The sequence below is a fragment of the Oryctolagus cuniculus genome, chromosome 7, assembly GCF_964237555.1.
Source record: "Oryctolagus cuniculus chromosome 7, mOryCun1.1, whole genome shotgun sequence".
Classification (NCBI taxonomy): domain Eukaryota; kingdom Metazoa; phylum Chordata; class Mammalia; order Lagomorpha; family Leporidae; genus Oryctolagus; species Oryctolagus cuniculus.
The window spans coordinates 38,900,209-38,921,546 of record NC_091438.1 but is presented as its reverse complement, the minus strand read 5'-3'; the positions used below and the strand labels follow the sequence as shown (position 1 = coordinate 38,921,546).

Here is a 21,338-nt window from a genome sequence, read left to right as displayed (position 1 = left end):
TGTGTATAAAACTTCCTGATTTTTATATGCAAATACCAATTCAAAAATTATTTGAATAGCACAACATACTCATAGGCCAGATATGGCTATGGGCCTCCAGTGTGCAACTTGTGATCCACACTTTCCTATGTGACTGATCTGCAAATACAATTGGGGAAATTTAAAAGAGTAAAAGAGATTGACTTTTGAAGAGCAAGCCATTTGTAATAAGTAAAATTAAATCCATCCTTTTTGTATCACACTAAATAAAATCCGTAAAGATTTAAATGTAAAAGAAAACCTAAACAATAGAAAAATACACAGGTGATTTTTTATCATCTTGAGGTGGAGAATGCTTTCTAAAAGCATTTAAATCATAAAAACATATAAATCAAAATAAATATATAAATCATAAAAAGAAAAACTAAGCTTGATTACATATGATTTTTCACCTCTTCGGGTCAAAAAATAGAAGGCCAGTGTAGAGTAGGAACAATATTTCAGACACACAGGATCAGTGTCCTATATATAAAGAGACTGATCTTAAGATCCATGACAAGAACCTCCAGAGAAAATTGAAGATAGGATGTGGGAAAGCATGTCATAAAATAAGAAATGAAATGGTCACTGACAATAGGACAATAGACAACCTCACTAGCAATCACAGAAATCAAATTAAGCCATTGGCAAGGTGGCATTTTCACTACTGACTTGACAAGGATTTTTAAAAAATATTTTTGTTATTGTTTTTATTGTGCTTGTTTATGGGTTACTGTGTGATAATGTGACACATGTATTCAAGGCGTGATAACCAAATCAGCTTAGTTAGCATTTCCATCTCCTTAAATATTTTTAAAAGGTTTTCAAATTTATTTACTTATTTAAAATCCAAACAGAGCTCCTATTCTATTTATTCATATATTTGCAGAACACAAAAATAAAACAAAAAACAGAAACAATGAAAACACTGAAAGACAAATAAAAAACTTAGTGCATTCATATTGTGAAATTCTTGGAAGAAAGTGCTGGAGAATAGTTATTATTGAACTGTATTCATAAAGTATTGCCAAGGTTTTTAAAGTTTATTTTAAATTAAATGAACAGTGTGGTTCCAAATGACACAGTCTGTATAGAATGATCTGGAAGGATATTCTCTATAAAGTATTAACAGTGGTGATCTCTGGACTGTGGAGTTAGGATTGTTGTGTTCCAAAGTTCCTTTTTAAAAAATTTGTTTCTGTTTTTCTATAATAAGCATATTGTTTGGGTTAACAAAAGAGAAAAATTTGTTTTTACTCAAAAAATAAAGTTAGAATTCTCAGGGGGACTAACAGATCATTACAGCTACTTAGCTATATTAGAAGGAGCTGTACTGGGCCCGCCTTGTGGCGTAGCTGCTTAAGCCTCAGCCTGTGACACCAGCTTCCCATATGGACGCTGATTTGAGTAACGGCTGCTCCACTTCCGGCCTAGCTCCCTGCTAATGTCCCTGGGAAAGCAGCAGAGGGCAGTCCAAAAGCTTGGGCCCCTTCACCCATGTGGGAGACCCAGAGGAAGCTCCTGGCTCCTGGCTTAGGCCTGGCCCAGCCCCGGCCATTGTGAATATCTGGGGAGTGAACCAGCAGATAGAAGATCTCTCTCTCTCTCTCTCTCTCTCTCTCTCTCTCTCATAACTCTGCCTTTCAAATAAATAAAAATAAATCTTTAAAAAATAAATTTAAAAATTCATATGCTAAATGCTAATTTAAAAAGCCATCCTTGAAATATGCAAAATGCCAAAACAGAGCTTGGACAGGTTTTAATTTAACATTATCCAAAATTAAAATTTTATTTCAAATAATCCACAAAGTGGATTCACTGCATGTGGTTGATTAGGGTTGCCTATAAGCACCTGGTCTATCCATAGCCACTTAATACAGTTAACAAACCTTACATAAATATTTACAGGCCCAAAGAGAGACTTATTGGCAGACTTGGCCTTCCTTCCAGACCCAGTTAGCAGTGAATTCCTGCCAGCCCTTCAAATACACAGAAAGAGAAGCCAAAAATGTTTTTGCCAAGGATTTAAGCAAGGAAAAGTCTGGAACTGCAAAAGGTGTGATATTTACTAGTTGAACCTGAGAGGATATTCATGAACAAGATGTAGATGTCCAAAATAAATATCAGATATGGAAATCACATATTTCTGTATGCCAAGAACTATGAAATAAGAGCCCACAATTTAAAAAAGTAAGATGGCATTTCTTTGACCTAACTGCACAGTACCCAGTCTTCCTGGTCATGGAGGGCCAGCTGGATTTCCTCATGTTGGGGTGCCCAGAGCTCAGTCTTAGGTGCCTTCCCAAGCAAACTGACCCAGGCCTTTGGTTTTAAGCAGCGACATCTGTAATCTGATGGCTCCCAGATTTGCACCCATTGCACTTCCACACCAAGACCTCTACCATCTCAAACTTGACAGACTGCTTCCAAGCTGTCTTCCTCCCCAACTCTCTTCCTTCCCTCCGTCTTTGCAGTTCCATGAAGGACATTATCTTACATCTAGGAGTCCCTTCGGATTCCCCTTTTCTCCTCCCTCACACCAAATCCAGTTGTCTGCAAACTACAAAAACGCGTGCTGAATCCACCCACTTCCCAGCAATCTGATTCAAGCCACCATCCTGTCATCTCCATCTGGAGGGTCATTGCAATAACCTCCTGATCCGTGCTCCACTGAGCGGCTGCAGTGTGTTTTGAAAATGTAATTTCTATCTGCTTAAATCTCCACAGTGGATTTGTAATGCAAGTAGAAAAACAAAGCAACCGAACCCAAAACCCCGGCACTTCCCACAGTGGTCCTGGGGTCATGTGGGGTGAGCAAGCCAGTGTGATGCTGTTCCACTACCACCTGCTCTTGCAGATCACTCTCTAACCTCAAGGGAGAGGAATCCCAGCCCTCTGTTTCCAGGATGCCCAGTTCCTACCACCTGAGGGCCACCACGCTTTTTGTTCCCTTTGCCTCAAAGGTCCTCCTCTCCTCTCCACTTCAACCTTGCTTATCAGGGTTTCTTTTTTCTTTTTCTACTTATTAGTTTTTATTTATTTGAAAGGCAGAGAGAGAGAGAGAGAGTGACCCAGACAGAGATTCTGCATCTACTGGTTCACCCACCAGTTGCTGCAACAGGTGAAGCCAGGAGCCCAGAACTAAATCCAGGTCTCCAAGGAGGGTGGCAGGGACCCAAACACTTGAGCCATCATCTGCTGCCCTCCCGGGTGTGCATTAGCAGGAAGCTGGCAACAAGAGCAGAGCGAAGGCTCAGACCCAGGCACTCCAATATGGGATGCAGGCATCTCAAGCAGCATTTTAAAAACCTGTGTCAAAAGCCTGCCCCTGTTTGGTTGTTTTTAAAATAGTAAGAAATTAAGAATTTGAGTTGAGAGCATGCAGTGCTCTCAGGCAATCCAAAGTCTTGGGTACTGGCCTTCCACTGTTTTCAAGACGGGGACTCCTACTCTACACTGATGTGTTGTCCCTCCATACGGCCAGGGCACTGGCCACACAAAGCCCAGGCACATCCTCCCACATACTGGAAATCATCACTAAATCCCTCACCATACCTAACGCAATCCAGATGCTATTGTTACAACATCTTGTTCAGGAAATGATGACGGGAAGCAAGCCTGCACGTGTTCAGGGCAGAGGCAGCTCTTCCTAGAATACTTCTGATCCGCCGGTGGTTGAATGTGTGATGCAGATCCCGCGGCTACGGAGGACTGACTGTGATGACAATGACTTATGTCACCAGCACCTCAGGGGTTGGCTCATGATTTCCTCTTCTCTGGGGCCAACAGTTGCCTTCTGTCTTGGAAACTGAGAGTCTAAACATGGAAATGCAGCCATCGGAGGTCACTGGCGCTGGTCAGCCACCGCGGAAGTCCCCACACTGCCAATTTCTTGCTTCCCCAGGATTCTCCGTTCAGCTCCTCCTTTGGAATGTATGTGCTCCCCAGTTTTCCTGAAATAAGTCCTTTAACTAGAGTTAATTTCTGTAATGTGCAACAGAAAAGCACCTAAAAAGGATCCCATCTGGATTGCCTGGTTGCTGCCCTAGACGTCAGTCTCCCAGAATCAATTCGTTAGTGGTGACTATCAGCTAACCTGGGGCATCCATGGAATCTAAACTTCAGGACTGATGTTGATGTATGTGGAACAATGCAATATGCACACATGCACACACACACACCACACAACCACACAGCACACACCATGTACATACCACATACACACACCACACGCACAATCACACAATCGACCCCATACACACCACATATAACACATCACACACCACATACACATTGTCACACACCACACACTCAAACCCCCTACACACAACACATAGACACCACACATACACAATCACACAATCAACCACACACCACATACAACACATCACACACCACACACTCAAACCCCCTACACAAAACACATAGACACCACACACACACATACAAACACACACACACGTCTGCCTGCATTCTCCTAAGTCCTCTTACCACACTTTCTGCTTTGTTCCAGCCTCCCTCAGGATAGATTTCTGTTCTGCCTTGACATCTGCTCACAGCTCATCTTTCCACTGCAAGCCGTGCCCCCAATTTTCGTGAGAAAATCCACATGCATAAAGGAGCCGTGTGTGTGCTTAGCCACTATCTCTGGGCTCTGCAAAGAAACCCCATCTCTCCTCACTTCCCCTGCCTGTCCTCAGTGCTCTTGTTCTATTTCATTCCCCAGTAACTGTGTCCAAACACCAGAGCCAGGGCCTTCATTTTTTTGTACATCAAGGACCCCTTTGATAAATGCTACAGCCATTTTTCCACAGAGAAAAAAAATTCACACACACACACACATGCACATACACGCACACATACGGGCTGCCAGGTTCCTGGGCTCCTGATTAAGAATCGCTTTACCAAAGACAGTGCCTCTGTGAGTATTCGCTGCCCCCCCTGCCACCACCAGTAATCCCCACCCTTCTATAGCTAAGACACTCATCTGTGCTCCTCTTACCAGAGACACCAATAAAACAAACCAGTTCCTTCCTCCTAGGGTTTATTATGCTGAAACAGAAACACAAAGCATCCCTGATAATCACAGGCAGTTACACTTAGGAGTCATTAAAAGCTTCCCCCATTAGAACACTTCCCCAGGACAACAGTTTATAATTTGCTAGATTACAGTTTGTCTCGCACAAATTGCATTTTAAATGCTTTCCTTCGCGGGAAGGCATTCTTGGACCCTGACTGGGAAAACAGCTAAGTCTATCAGCAGCGCACTTAGCCAGAATTCCTTAGGTGGGTTACTTCCTGAGAGATTTTCACAATGATCAATCTCGCCCATTTCTTGTTGTCAGTTTCAGAGGGTGACATTTTTGGCCTAGATCCCAGATTCTAGAGATGTTGTCAATTTAAAACCTGTAGCGTCTTACATACTGACTCTGCCTTCTAATTAGAGCAGAGGGTTGAAAATGTTGAAGCTTTCTGGGCTTCCTCCTTCAAGCTAAATTAGAGATGACTGAGGAAAAGAAAGATGGAAAGAAGAAAGACTGAGTGGATGCAGCAGAGAAAGAAGCAAAACTGGAGGTTAAGTCAGGAACTGGGACAGTTTTTTTCCCCAACCAATGCTGAAGACTCATGAGTGGCTTCAAGCCCCTAAGCTTCTTTTCAGCCCAGTCTGACTCCCCCTGGGGTGATGCAAGCATTTATTTTGTTTGCTTGCTTGCTTTTCATTAGAGTCTACTTGATATGAAACAGGGTTTCACAAGGCAATAGATTGAATGTGTTCTCGCCAAATTCCTATGTTGGACTCTAACTCTGAGGTAGAAGGTGAGGCCTTTGGGGAGTCATGAAGGTGGAGCCCTCATGAAGAGCATTAGTGCCTTTATGAAAGACACTCTTGGGGCCAATGTTGTGGAACAACAGTTAAACTACCACCTGCAATGTCAGCATCCCATATGGGCATTGGTTCAAGTCCCAGCTGTTCCACTTCCAATCCAGGTGCCTGGGAAAGCAGTGGAAGATAGCCCAAGTCCTTGGGCCTCTGCACCCAAGTGGGAGACCCGGAAGAATCCCTGGCTCCTGGCTTCTGCCTGGCCAACTCCCAGCCATTGTAGCCATTTGGGAAGTGAACCAGCAGATGGAAGACCTCTCTCTCTCTCTCTCTCTCTCTCTCCCTCTCCCTATCACTTTGTCTCTGTAACTCTGCCTTTCAAATAAATAAAAATAAATCTTAAAAAAATAAATAAATAAATAAAAGAGAGTCCGGAGACCTCCCTTACCTTCAAAAGGTGAAGACACAATGAGAAGATGGCTGCCTGTGACAGGAAGTGAGCCTTCAGCAGGTACCCTGAATCTGCTGGCACCTTGATCTTGAACCTCCCAGCCTCCAAAACTGTGAGAAATAAATTTCTATATAGTATGAAGTCTATGGTACTGTATTACAGCAGCCTGAAGAGATTAAAACATTCAACCTCAGTACTGTTGGCATATTGGGTGCAATCATTCTTTGTTTTGAGCTTTTCTGTGCACTGTAGGATATCTGGAAGCATATATCTAACCTGTACTCACTGGATGCCAGCAACACCCCACAGGTGAGACAACCAAAAGCATTTCCAGATTTTGCCAAATGGGCCCACAGAGGGCGACAAAATTGCCTCTGAGAATCACTCAAAAGAGGAAAGCTTTGGAGCAGACAGCTCCAGATTTTAACTCTAGCTCCATCCCATACAAGTCCCTACCCTGAAGGGGGAAAAAAGCATTTACTCTCCCTAAGCCCATTTCTTTTTAGCAAATAATACCTCAAAAAATTGTTTGGAGGATAAAATCAAATGAGATGATGTGTGTAAAACATATAGGATCAAAATGGGTGCTCAATAAACATTTGTTCCTCCTCATTCTCATTTCATTTATTTAAAACTGGTTGATCACATATGCTATATGATAAGGATGTAAGCACAAAACACAAGCCTTGTCCTCCAGGAGCTAACCAACCCAAGAGAAAGAGGTAAATAGACAAATAACTAAATTATACTATAACAAGGGCAGTGTTAGAGATTGTTTACCAAATCTTATAACTCTGACCCTATTTTATTCTCTTTCCTTAAGAGTCAACCTTCTGTCTCCATAAGCTCACCTTGCATGTACCTTGACAGAGGAAGAAGCCGATGAGCAGGGTCTTGAGAAAGGAATGGCAGTTCATCTGAAGGTCGGAAGAGAAGAAGCACACCAGGCAGAGAGACTTTCTGGGCAAAGGCTTGCTCATGTGGTGATTTCAGGAACCCCTGTGTTATCCACTGGGCTGGAGTGCGGCTGAGCAAGGGAAACTGGCACAAGATGGAGAATGCGAAGGAATTTGGGTTTCTTCTTGCAGGTCATGGGGTGCCCTAGAATGCTTTCATCAGGATGGTGACACAATGAGACCTGCCTTGGAAAGCACACAGGGACAGCAGCTGGGAGGATAAATGAGAGAGAATGAAGGTCAAAAGAGATGGGAAGCCAGAAGACCAGTCAAGTGCTATTGATTCCAGATGAGAGATAATGAGGGCCCACACTATAGAATTGGCAATGGCAAGGTGCCAGCAGGCTCCAGGGACATTAAAGGTAGAACTGACAGGGTTTAGTGACTGATTAGATGGGAGCGGGTAGCAAGTGAAGGAGAAGAAGGAATAAGAAGTGAGTATAAGATTCTAGCTTAGAAAATTAGGTAGATACTGATGGCATTTAGAAATGACAGGCTCCAGGAAACTGCTTTCTTTTCTTTTTCACAGCTGCCACCATTGACACTGTACAAAGGAGCTCACTGTCCCCAGATCCCACTTGACAAATTTGTTTACAACTCAATTCAACAAAGCTGGCTAAATGTGTGGCACACGCTGTCACTCAGTGATGTTTGGGTACTCCTGTCTGTCTTTGCTTGGATCCAGGAAAACCCCGAGGAAAATATCAAGAAAGAAACAATCTCTATCCCTAAGGAGCTCACAGTCTATGTGGCGCAGTCATACTATGGGAAATGATAGTACAACATGACCTGCCCTGTCAAACAGAGCTATCACAGGAAAGAACGTTTCACAGAGGTCATCCTTGAACTGAATAGTTGCTGGGGGGGGGTGGGATCTTTTAGTCAAAGATGCAAAAGCATGAAAGTGTGGTATAGTTTGGCTGCCTGGAGAAGTGGGGTGAGGTGGGAGATGAAACTGGGGATGTAGGCAAGAGCCAATCATAAAAGTCCCGTGAACTAAGCAAGGTAAGATTAATCACTGAGTTATTTTCTTTTTTTAATTAATTAATTTTATGATGGACATAATACACATAGTTATTTATGAAGTACAATGTAATTTTTTGATGCATGTATACATTATTAAATTATCACATTAGAGTAATTATCATATCCATCACTCCAAATATTTATGATTTCTTTATGGTGAAAACATTAAAAAAAAAAACTCTTTCCTTGCTATTTGAAAATATAATACCTTACTGTTAACTATATCCACCCTACTGTGCAATAGAACAGCAGAACTCATCCCTGCTATCTGCCAGTAATTCTGTATTAGTTGGTTCTCCTCCCTGCCACCATCCTTTCCCCACATCCCCCTCTAACCACTGTTCTACTCTCCACTTCTATAAGACCAACTTTTTTAAAGTCTACATTTGAGTAAGATCATGTTATATTTGTATTTCTGTCCCTTCCATGCTGTTTTGAGAATGATAGGACTTCAACGTTTTTATGGCTGAATAGTATTCTATTATACACACACACCACATCATCTTTCTGCAGTCATCTTTTAGGTTAATTTCATATCTTGGCTATTGTGATTAGTGCTGAAATAAACATGGATTTGTAGATATTTCTTTGAAATACTGATTTCATTTCCCATAGTAGAACTGCCTATCATAAGGTAACTCTGTTTTTAAGTTGTTTAAGGATGCTAAACAATTTTATGTCAAAAACATTTTGGCAACTCATATGAAAAACACATATTTCTTCAAAATCACAAATTCAGGAAACTGACGTGGAAAGAAAAAACTTTGAATTAGCCTCATGTGTATTTAAGAAATCAAACTCATTTTTTAAATTTTCCCCACGAGATACATAAAGGTCCAAATAGTTTCACTGATGAATTCTACTAAACATTTAAGGAAGAAATAACAACAAAATATGTTCTATCAGCAAATAGAAAAGAATAAAATATTTACCAACTCATCTTAAAAGAGAGCCACATAACCCTGTGCAAGGAAGAGAAAGAATGTACAGAATTGTAAGGAAGTGAAAAAATTGTACAGAATCGCAGTCTTAATTAAAATAAGTGAAAAAAATCTATAAATGCATTGCAAATCAAAACTAGAAAAAAAGTAAAATAAAATGCCACTCCTTGGATTTTTTTCTACTCTCTCTTTTGTGTATCTGCTGTAATGCTAATATTTGTCCTTTCACATGTTTTCATGATGGTAATTATAATTTCATTTCTAATGTAGGACTCCCTTAAGCATTTCTTGTAGGCTCAGCCTGGTGGTGATGAATTCCTTTCAGTTCTGGCTTGTCATGGAAAGTATTTCTCTATCACTTCTGAAGAGTAGCTTTGCTGTGTATATTATCCTTTGCTGACAATTTTTTTTCTTATGGAACTTTGAATATTTCACCCCCTTCTCTCCTGGAGATGTGAGGATCTGTTGTGGGCTAGCTTGGGTCTAAATTCCCATTCCAGGCTCTAGCCTCTTACTTAGAGAAGCACTCTAAGTACAAGCACAAATACAACACACAAAGTGATAAGGTTTGTTTAAAAGGTGAGGAAAACTCACACATATGATGTGGGCATTGTTCAGGAAGAGTGGACCAAGAAGGGAAAGGATGAGAGAGATTTAAGCACCCTGCTTGCTCTGAGTTCAAGTGAAGAGAGAGCACACCCTTCCCGGTTGCTGAGCTTCTTATTAGCTTGGAAAGGGGAGTGGTTACATGGTACCACCCACAGGCCCCAGTGAGGGGCAGTATATCCTGGGGAAGGGGTCATTTGATTAACAGGTGGGTGGACAGGATTACATGGGATAAAGGAGTTGTGGCTTCCAGCTCATAGCCCAAATCTAGCTACCTGCCTTATATCAGTTTCAGCTGAAAAGTCTACCACTAATCTAATGGGATTCCCTTGTAAGTGACTTGACACTTTTCTCTTGCTGTTTTAAGAATTATCTGTCTTATTTTGTTTTACCAGTTTGAATCTAAGACATCATGAAGAAGACCTTTTTTCATTGAATGTATTAGGGGTCATTTATGTTTCCTGGACTCAGAATTTTCCATCTTTCCCATGATTTGGGAAGTTCTCAGCAAATATTTCATTGAATAGGCTTTTCTTTTCTTCTTTATTTTTCTTTTTTTTTTTTTCAAGAAACCTTTCATTTAATGAGTACAAATTTCATAAGTACAACTTTAGGAATATAGTGGTTCTTTCCCCCATACCTGCCCTCCCATCCACACCCCCATCTCCTCCCATCTCCTCCTCCCTCTCCCATCTTATTCTTAAGATTCATTTTTAGTTAACTTTATACACAGAATGCCAACTGTATACTAAGTAAAAATTTCAAAAATTTTCACCCCCCCCCCACACAAATATAGAAAACTATTTGAGAACAGGTTTTACAGTTAATTCTCATAATACAACTCATTAAAGACAGACATCTTGCATGGGAAGTAAATGCACAGTGACTCCTGTTAATTTAACAATTAACACTTTTATGTCTGATGTCAGTGATCACCTGAGGCTCTTGACATGAGCTGCCAAAGCTATTGAAGCCTTTTCAGTCCACAATCTCCATCAGTATTTAGACAGGGCCATAAGCAAAGTGGAAGTTCTCTCCTCCCTTCAGAGAAAAGTGTATCCTTCTTTGATGGCCCTTCCTTTCCCCTGGGGTCTCACTCACAGAATTCCTTTGTGTAGGACTTTTTTTGTTTTTGCCTCAGTGTCTTGGCTCTCCATTCCCGAAATGCTCTTATGGGCTTTTCAGCTAGACAAGAATGCTTAAGGGCTGATCCTGAGGTCAGAGTGATATTTAGAGCATTTGTCATTCTATGAGTCTACTCTGTGGACTTCTTCCCATGTTGGAACATTCTCTCCTTTTAAATGTTATCTTTTGTAGTTATCAGACACTTGATCTTATTTATTTAATCCCTTTATCATTTAATCCTATCTATATGATCAATTAAACGAATAGGCTTTTCTATGTCTTTTCCCTTCTGTTCTACTTTTGGTGCACCATAATGCCAATGTTTGCTTGCTTAATGGTATTCCATAAGTCTCATAAACTTTCTTCAATACCTATTCTTTCTTTTTTTTTCTGAATGAGTTATTTTAAAAGACCTGTCTTCAAACTCAGAAATTCTTTCTTCTGCCTGTTCAACTCTGCTGCTCAGGCTCTCAACTGCAATTTTATTTGTTGAGTTATTTATCCCTAAGATTTCAGATTGGTTATTTTCTATAATCTTTATCTCTTTCTGAATTTCTCACTCAAATCATGAATTGTCTTCCTTAATGTTATTGAAGTGACTGTATTCTCTTGCACCTCATTGTTTTCTTAAAATCATTGTTTTGAATTCTTTGGTAACTACTCAATTTCCATTTTTTTTGTGGTCTGTAGCTAGAAAGCTATTATTTCCTTTCAAGATATTTTACCTTGCCTCTTCATGGGTCCATATGGTGGTGTTTGTGCACCAACTCAGGGATCAGTTGCTTCTAACAATTTTATAGAGTGTTCTTCATAGTAAAAAAATTTCTGCTGGCAATGTGTCCTGTGGTGTTAGTTAGATGTGCTGCATTGGATATGGTTACAGGTGAGTGCATTGGTGTAGGGACCATGTAGCTTCTTCAGTTGTGATCAATTATGGTGATGTCTAGGCTGCAGGGGTTATGGGACTGCATCACCAGTTAGGATGCAGCTCCCTTAGGTAGTACAGGTTCACTGACAATCCTGAGTGCAGTGCCCCTGACTACAAGACTGGGGCTTCCATCAATTTCTGTGGATTGTGTGAATGTAGCACCATCCCTGTGGACACAGACAAATGCAGTGCAAAACTGGGTAATTCTCAGTGTCTGAAGGATGCATAGGGGCCAAGCCACAATAATGTGCCCAGATGGACACCTGTCAAAATCCAGAGGCTGCACAGGGAATTTCACAGGGTCTTCAGGGGGCCAACCTGCTCAGTGGGTTGCTTAACTGCTTCCCAGGGCAAAGGATATGTGGGTGAAGATGAGTATCTACTTCTTAGGGGCTCAGTGGGCCAACCTTCTGAGAACAAGCAGCCCAACTGCTTCTTGGCACAGGAGGATAAATAGGGCCTCCCAGTTGTTTCCTGGGGTCCCTGACATGCCAAGTCCCTCAGGAAAAGCTGCTTGACTCCCTCCTTAGGCAAGTGAGTGGATAGGCAAAGCTGCTTTGTCTGCTTCTCTGGGCTTCTATGGGCTGAGCTACTCAGGGATGGTTGTCCAGAAAATGCCTCAGGTATCTGAAGTGTGAAGGCACTTCTCGGGGCCTCCTTTTCCCACTGAACAGAATCCTTCTTGGCTCAGAGTTGATCTTGAGACAGAACGACAGATTTTGTGTACATATGTACCTTCTTTATAAGGCTGTATCTTCTGGTTGTGCAATGTCTAGTCCTGTGGTTGCCCTCCTGCCCTGCTCCCTGGTGGGTAGAGTCTTCCCCCATGCCATGCCTTACAAAGTTGGGGGGAAGGTCCTAGGGGCAGTCTTTTGGTTGCATAAGGCTGTCCCATTGGCTCAGTCTGCAGGTACTAGCTTGAAACAGTGCAAGGTTTTGCCTTGCACTGGGTTTCACTGTGGCAGGCCTGGTAGTGGGTCTGGCCCTATGTTTTAGACTTAATTTCCTTCCCTCCTCCCTCTCCCAAGAGGCTGGTGTCTCATTCCACACTGCGCTGCTTGGAGCTGGGGGAGAAGTGATACAGGCAACAACTTCCTGCCTCCTTCAATTCATCTTTTTTTATTATATTAAAACCAGGTACTATGGTCTCTCTTCTGGCTTCGCCAGCCCTTGCAAAGGTAGCTTGGTGCAGGAGTAGATGTTTGAATGGATGTTTCTGTGGGAAGACAATCAGGAGGGTCTTACTCAGACACCATCTTGCTCCACTCCCTGCCCCACTTTCTCTATCACTGAGTGACTTTAACCAGAGAAGATTCTGAGAAAGCCCCCAAACACCTACCTAATATGCCCAGTATTAAAGGAAAACAGGTAAGATAACAAAAATCTCATTACCCAGTGTGTACCAGGTTCTGTGCTAATTTCGTTCAGTTGATGGATTAGTGAGGGACTTTATACATTACTTTAGGAGTTATAATTTCCTTTCCATCAATCTCCTAAATCACACATTGTGAGTTCTTTGAAGTCAGGACTATTGCCTTAAAAAAAAAGTATGTATTTGAAAGTCAGAGTTACAGAGAGAGTGAGAGGGAAAAACAGAGAGAAAGAGATCTTCCATCCACTTGTTCACTCCCCAGATGGCCACACCTTAGCCATGCTAGGCCAAGCAGAAGCCAGGAGCCAGAAGCCAGGAGCTTCATTCAGGTCTCTCATGTTGGTGGCTGGATCCCAAACACTTCAGCCATCTTCTGCCTGCAGCTTTTCCCAGGCCATTAGCAGGGAGCTGGATCAGAATTGAAGCAGCTGGAACACTAACCAGCGCCCCCATGTGGGATGCCATCATCACAGGCTGCAGCTTTACCCACTACCCCATAATGCAGCCCCAGGACTTTTGTCTTAACCATCTTGATACCCCCAGCCTAGCGCAAAGTAGGCTCCTAGTAAGTATTTGCCAGATGAATGAATGATCTATTGGACAACTTTTTCTTGTCTTTCCTGCCTTCTAGAGGTTAGTGTGTCATCTTCTATTCAGCTTAGATAAAAGATAAGGGAAGTACAGAGAAAATAGTAGTAAATTTGGCTGTAGACCTAGGATCTAGCTCTGCCTCATTTACGAACTCTAACCTTAGGCAAAGTACACCTATGCTGAGCCTCAGGGTTCGCACCTGTGAAAATGGGATTTTTCAAAACTCCACGTCACACAAAATAATTTGAAAGTATTTTATAGCACCACTCAAATGTAAATTGCAAACATACATATTTCACCTCCCTTAAAAATTAAGAAGTTAGAGGGAAAATAGGTTGGGCCCAAAGTTACTATTTACAGGACAATAAAAATACTAACATCAGTTACATTTTTCAGCGGGTGGTCATGTTATTCTGATGGGTAACATGAATTAGATTCTGGTTGCTCCTTGCTTACACTAATCAGTTACACTTGTCTTCTTACTGTTTTTAAAAAAGCCAAGCTTCATTCTATTTCAGGATCCTCCCACGGCTTCCCATTCAGCTCTTCCCCCAGAAGGCTGCATGAATGCTGTCTTCACTGCCCAGGTCTCTGCTCAAGCGCCACCTCATCATTTATTTTAGATAAAACCATTTTATCTAAAATAGCCTCCACTCCCCTCTCCTCACTGCCATCACCCTCTGCTTCCTTAGCTGGCCTTATTTTTCTTTCTGGTAATTACTGCAAAGCCTATCTTTGCCTCCCCTGGGACATCCTAGAAAGTGAGGGTCTCTGCTTCAGTCACAGCCACATCTATGATGCTTCAACAATGCCTGGCACATACAAGATACCCAGGGCCTTTTGCTAAATAGTTTGCCAAATGAGTGACATTTGCTAAATAGGTGAATATTTTCACAATAATCATCCATCACCCTATAGTAGTGTATAATACTTATAAAATTAAGAAGAATTAGAAGATGTAGGGAACAGCCCTGGTCTTGCTGTTTGACTTGGGGGGTCACATGTTTCTGAGCTCAGTCTTCCTATCTGTAAAATAGGAGTAGCAGTGTCCTCTATCCACTGCTACCCCTACCCCCATTTTATACATCATTGTAAAATGAAACAAACAGGGCCTCCTATAACATGTGACCAGTAGAGTATGCTTCTGCTCTTACTGTTAACCCTTCAAATGTACAGACTTTGACACATCTATTACAGAAATTGGCACAGGGCCTGGATCTATAAATAACTACTAAAAGAATGAAAAGTAAAGATTTAAAATGTCCTTTGTGAAATGAACTGGGCTTCAAATATTCATGCTCCAAATTACTTTTAAACAGTCACTATAAGAGTCATTTCATTTTATGTAGCAAACATAGCAATTAGCAGCGTGCCTGGGCAGCCAGAAATGTTCCCATTTAGCCTAGTTTTTGTTCAGCATAATGAACATGAATGCTTGTTTTCACTAAATAAATGGTTCTCCTAAATCAGTGCTGAATAAATGCTTGTGCTATTGTGACACTTCTGACCCAGGCAAAAGACATGTGCTTTCATCTACAGAATACCAACCTTTGAATGACCTCCCAATACAGTGGAGAAAAGAAGTGCTGTGTAACTCAGCAGCATAAACCGAATCTCCAACTGCTTAGACTCCGTGAAGGCACAACAAGAATACACAAGTATGAAACTGTCAATCCTGCACCAGCCTCTAAAGAATCTATCCATACAATTTCACAGGCAAGTATTTACCATCCTTTCAAAGAACCAGATTAAAAAGAATAAAGTTTATGGTATCAGGTAGTTTAAACAATTATTTTGCATAAATCCAGTTTTCTTGTCTATATCTATTAGATTGGTGGGGGGAAGGTGCAGATCTAACGTTCCAAATGAGCACCCTCTTTATTTATTTATTTATTTATTTAAGATTTATTTGTTTATTTGAAAGACTGAGTTCCAGAGAGGCAGAGACAGAGAGATAGATAGTTTTCCATCTGCTGGTTCAGCCCCCAAACGGCCCCAACGTCTGGGGCTGGGCCAAGCGGAAGCCAGGAGCCTCCTCCAGGTCTTCCACATGGGTGCAGGTGCCCAGGTACTTGAGCCATCTTCCACTGCTTTCCCAGGCCATAGCAGGAAGCTGGATTGGAAGTGGAGCAGCCAGGACTCTACCTGGCGCCCATATGGGATGCCAGCACTGCAGGCGGTGACTTTACCAGCTACACCGTAGTGCTGGCCCCAGGAGCACCCTCTTTAAAGGTCTTTAAACACACTGTGGCTTATTCTGTGTGAGTAGGAGCATGATGGGTATATTATCTCATTTAATCCTTACAAACAATTCTGGGAGGATTAGCTGGGTATTATCATTCCCTTTTCACAGAAAGAAAATTAACACTATCTAGCTATGAGAATCTCACTCAAGATCACACACTGAGATTTGAGCCTACACTGTCCAAGTCCATTCTGTTTTACACCACACTACAGTCTAGGGAAATTTTTAACTGAATGAACACATCCTGCACAATGTGCATGAATATTTCAAAATGTTGCGGAGGGGGCAGGCATTTAGTGTAGCTTTAAGACACCCACATCTCACATCAGAGTATCTGAGTTTGATTCCCAGCCCCAGTGGCTGACTCCTGTGTCTTGTTAATGCAGACTCGAGGAGGCAGCAGTGATGGCTCAAGGAATTGGGTCTCTGCCACTCATGTGGGAGACTTGGATTGCATTCTGGCTCCTAGTTTCAACCTGGACCCGTCTTGCTGTTCTGGGCACTTTGGTAGTGAACAGAGGAAGGGAGATCTCTCCCTTTCTTGTTCTCTCTGACCCTCTCTGTCAAAAAGCAAAGAGAATTTTTCTAAAAAGAAAAAAGTTCATAGAAAAAATAGAATTAATACACATTTATTTTGGTGCAGAACATTTTTGAAATTTATGTGGGCCGGCGCCGCAGCTCAATAGGCTAATCCTCCGCCTGCAGCGCTGGCACACCGGGTTCTAGTCCCGGTCGGGGCGCCGGATTCTGTCCCGGTTGGCCCTCTTCCAGTCCAGCTCTACTGTGGCCCGGGAGTGCAGTGAAGGATAGCCCAAGTCCTTGGGCCCTGCACCCCATGGGAGACAGGGATAAGCACCTGGCTCCTGGCTTCAGATCAGCGCGGTATGCCAGCCACAGTGTGCTGACCGCAGCAGCCATTAGTGGGTGAACCAATGGAAAAAGGAAGACCTTTCTCTCTGTCTCTCTCTCTCACTGTCCACTCCGCCTGTCAAAAAAAAAAAAAATTATTACAAAAAAGAAATTTATGTGGTTTTTTATAACATACGTTTTCCATAAACATTTTGAAGACCCTCTCATATGCTGCAGAGCAAGAGAGATTTAATGATGAATTTTGGAAATAATGGCCATAGCTTGATTTATTTACCACAATTAGCTGGTTAAGATGTGACCCAGGAAACTGATTTCTTAGCCTACGGAAGGAAAGGGCATGACGAAGTTAGCAATAACAAAGAACTCCCATAATTCGGTGAGAGAAGGTTTGGATGTGAGAGGGGATTATGAAAGGTCTGGAATCATTAAAAGGTTGATAATGACAGAAACGTGGTACAGCTGAGAAAGAGCTGCCCACACAAGTAAATATGTGAAAGACTAGGAATAACAGGTTGACTGGCAAAACCTGTGTCAGTTAGTGTTGTGTTCCATTTACTTTGCAGCAGTCTATTTGCTAGGTGTGAGGACTCTGGAAAAATCTAAAGCATAATATAGTAGAAAAAGCATTTTAATCAGAAAAACTCACTTCAAGGGTGGGCATTTGGGCAGTGGTTAAAATGCAGCTTGGGACATCTGGGAGTGCCTGTGTTTTGAGTCCCAGCTCCAGTGGTTCCTGATTCCAACTTGCTGCTAATTCACACCCTGAAAGTCAGCAAGTGATGGCTCAAGAACTTGGGTTCCAGCCACCCACCCAGGAAACCTAGGTTGCGTTCTGGGCCCCTGGCTTCAGCCTGGCCCAGCCCCAGCTCTTGCCAGCATTTAGGGAGTAAACCAGTGGATGAAAAGATCTCTGCCTGTATGTATCTTTCCCTTTCTGTGTTTCTGCCTTTCAAATAAAAATACTTAAAAGAAAAACTCACTTCAAATTCCTGCTCTGTCACTATTAGCAACCCACTTACTGTGTCTCTTTGTTCATGGATTAAAAACTTAGAGTACAAATGCCACCTTTGAAGTGTTGCCATAAAAATTAAATTAAGCCATATATGGCAGAACAGGTACCCTCAATCAGTTAATCATTAATATCTTACTATTATTATGATATAAAACCAGTTAATCTGTTGTTGTTGGGAGGTGAGAAGACTGGATATTAAGATTCCAAACATTTTATCTGGAAGATTTATCAAACAAAACAATTATTTTCTTAGAGAGAGATCAAAGAATAGTATACAGGAACAATCACTTGTTCAACTTCAACGAAAGTAAATTCCCTTAGTGTTCACACTGTTTTAAAGACTAGGAAAAGATTCAAACCTCTTAATCCTGGATTATCTATCACGATATTTCTTTCAAGGAATCTTTGAGATCCAACAATGTTTGTCCTTTAAGATTAAATACAAAACAGCTGGAGAAATTTGAAAACAGAATGCTAAAATTTATTAGGTAACAGCATTATGGTTTGTAAGAAAAGACTAACTTTAGCAGATGAATGCTGATGATGTATTTAGTGAAGTTTAGAAATGTTTACAACTTTCATGATTCAGAATTATATTTAAAATAAGTAATTAAGCTAATGTGGTAAAATGTTATATAACGTTATATGGGTCATGTTTAAAATAATGCATATTAAAGCACTAGAGGAGGGGAGGTTGCATTTAGGGACCATCCCAAGTAAAATGCTCCATCTTCTTCCTTTTCCACTCGTGGTACAGATGGTTAATGGCAGAGTTGGTTAAGCAGAAAACAATTGATGTTGGATAAATAACATATTCAGCCATAGGTCAGCCAACTACAGAGCAACTTCTGAAACAATGTTAATATCACTTATAGAATCCAGCTGGTGAAAAGTCAGTACTAAAACCTGAAGTTTTAAGACAATTCTTTTGCTGGGGTAGGGTTTTGGAGGAAAAATATTAGCCTTTCCAGTTCTAATCACAAAACAGAAATAGGGGCCAACGCCGCGGCTCACTTGGCTAATCCTCCACCTGCAGCACTGGCACCTCGGGTTCTAGTCCCAGTTGGGGCACCAGATTCTGTCCCAGTTGCTCCTCTTCCAGTCCAGCTCTCTGCTCTGGCCCGGAAGGCAGTGGAGGATGGCCCAAGTGCTTGGGCCCTGCACCTGCATGGGAGACCAGGCGGAAACACCTGGCTCCTGGCTTCGGATCGGCGCAGCGCGATCGGCGCTGCAACACAACAGCCATAGCGGCCATTTGGGGGGTGAACCAACAGAAAAAGGAGGACCTTTCTCTCTCTCTCACTAATTCTGCCTGTCAAAAAAAATTAATTTAAAAATAAAAAAAACAGAAATAGGGATCTATAAGGATATTTTGAAATGGTTAAAAATGTAATTACAAAAGAAAAAAAGTCTGTAGTCCCCTCTGTTTAGCATACAGGCTATTTTGAGACTCATTCCTCTTAATTTAATAATTAATACTTATCACTAATTGAATATATTGCTTTTGTAGAGTGGTATAAGAACAAAAAGAATTGTGGAGGCCAGCGCTGTAGTGCAGCAGGTTAAAGCCCCAGCCTGCAGCACTGGCATCCCATATGGGCACCAGTTTGAGTCTCAGCTGCTCCACTTCCTATCCAGCTCCCTGCTAATGGGCCTGGGAAATCAGTGGAGGATGGCACAAGTCCTTGAGCCCCCTGCACCCACGTGGAAGACCCAGAAGAAGCTCCTGGATCCTGGCTTCAAATCAATCAGCTCAGCTCTGGCCATTTCAGCCATATGGTCAGTGAACCAGTAGATGGAAAATCTCTCTTTCTCTCTCTCTCTCTGCCTCTACCTTTCTGTAACTCTGCCTTACAAATAAATAAATAAATAAATAAATCTTTTAAAAAATTTTTTATTTAATAAGTATAAATTTCGAAATACAACTTTTGGATTATAGCGGATTTCCCCCTCCATAACCTCCCTCCCACCCGCAACCATCCCATCACCCTCTCCCTCTCCCATCCCATTCTTTAAAATATATATATATTAAAAAAGAGAATTATGTAAGAAGTAAGCCAAAGTACTATTTAATTTTAAGGTGTAAAGAATAAGGACTACAAGTGAAAAGAAGCCAAAAAAAGATTTACACAACCGGAAAGCAAAAATAAATGAAAAATTTTAAATCCCCAAAAGACAAAATTAAATCATTTCTTGGGTTAACTAAATAAGTTTGCAGCACATAAACTGCAAAACACCCTCTGTAAAAACATCTACATATCCTTGGTTAAAAAAAAAAAAAACTTCTGGCAGGGCAGAATATGGAGTTAACATTCCACCCAAAGACCCAAGCAGAAATTTGCTGACTTCTAAGAATGTCCTAGGAGAATGACTAAAATCATGGAAAATCTCATTGAGAATATTAAAAACTGGAAGTCACCTTAAAGGTTTAACAGTGAAAGAATAATGTAGTTATTGCACAAATACCCATATTATCACATTATTACTCAGAAATTAATAAGACCCCAAAAAAAGTTAAAGTAAAAATAAAGAAATTAGTAAGTATAATTATAAAAAATTGAAATACCAAAAAATTACATTGGAATGAGGAAATTCTGTTCCTTTTTCTCACTGATTACCTCCTCCACTAGCACTATCAAATTTTTTAAAATTATTATAAAAAGAATGAAAAATAAAAGAATGCCATGGCTAGAAGGCCACTAGTGAACTCTCACATACCAAGAACCCTCAAGATAAAAGCCAATATAGAGTATGAGACTAGATGTTCTAAGAAAGGTCATTGTCCTCAATATCTGACTGCTAATTTCACTCAAACAGCCGCAAAACCACTCATTCTTTCCTTCTTTCTAATGGCAGATCCCAAAAGGCATCTAGCACACAAATGCTGCCAGACATATAATTCTTAATTATGACCAGCCTATAAACACTTTATTCTCAAAGGCTCTTTTAGCCCCGAATTGACATGAAATATATTACTTCTCTAGAGCTTTCTATTCGTTTTTGTTTTCCAGCTGCAAAAAAAAAGCCAATTTGTTAAATTACCCATCTTGAAAAACTACAATCAGGGATGGGCATTTGGCCAAGTAGTTAAGATGCCCACTGCTATACTGGAGTCCCTGGGTTCAACATCCAGTTCCACTCCTGTCTTCAGCGGCCTACTAACACAAACCCTGGGAGGCAGGGATTATGGCTGAAGTAATTAGGTTTCTCCAATACCCAGGTGGGAGACCTGGACTGGGTTCCCAGTTCCCTGCTTCAGCTTTCCCCAGCCTTAGCTGTAATAGGCATTTGGGGAGTGAACCAGCAGATGGGAGCCTCTCTTTATCTGTCTATATCTCTGCCAATCAAATAAATGAATAAATAAAATCTACAATCA

General features: G+C 41.4%; 1 long non-coding RNA gene across 1 annotated transcript in view; it reads right to left on the bottom strand.

Annotated features, from left to right (window-relative positions):
- Nucleotides 1-21,338, bottom strand: part of LOC127493732 (uncharacterized) — a 48,101-nt gene that overhangs the window by 22,692 nt on the left and 4,071 nt on the right. The window contains exons 2-3 of the long non-coding RNA XR_011390344.1: nt 3,574-3,834; nt 70-138 (exon numbers count right to left, since the gene is read on the bottom strand). This is a non-coding gene — a long non-coding RNA (uncharacterized lncRNA). The remainder of the gene's footprint in view (nt 1-69; nt 139-3,573; nt 3,835-21,338) is intronic.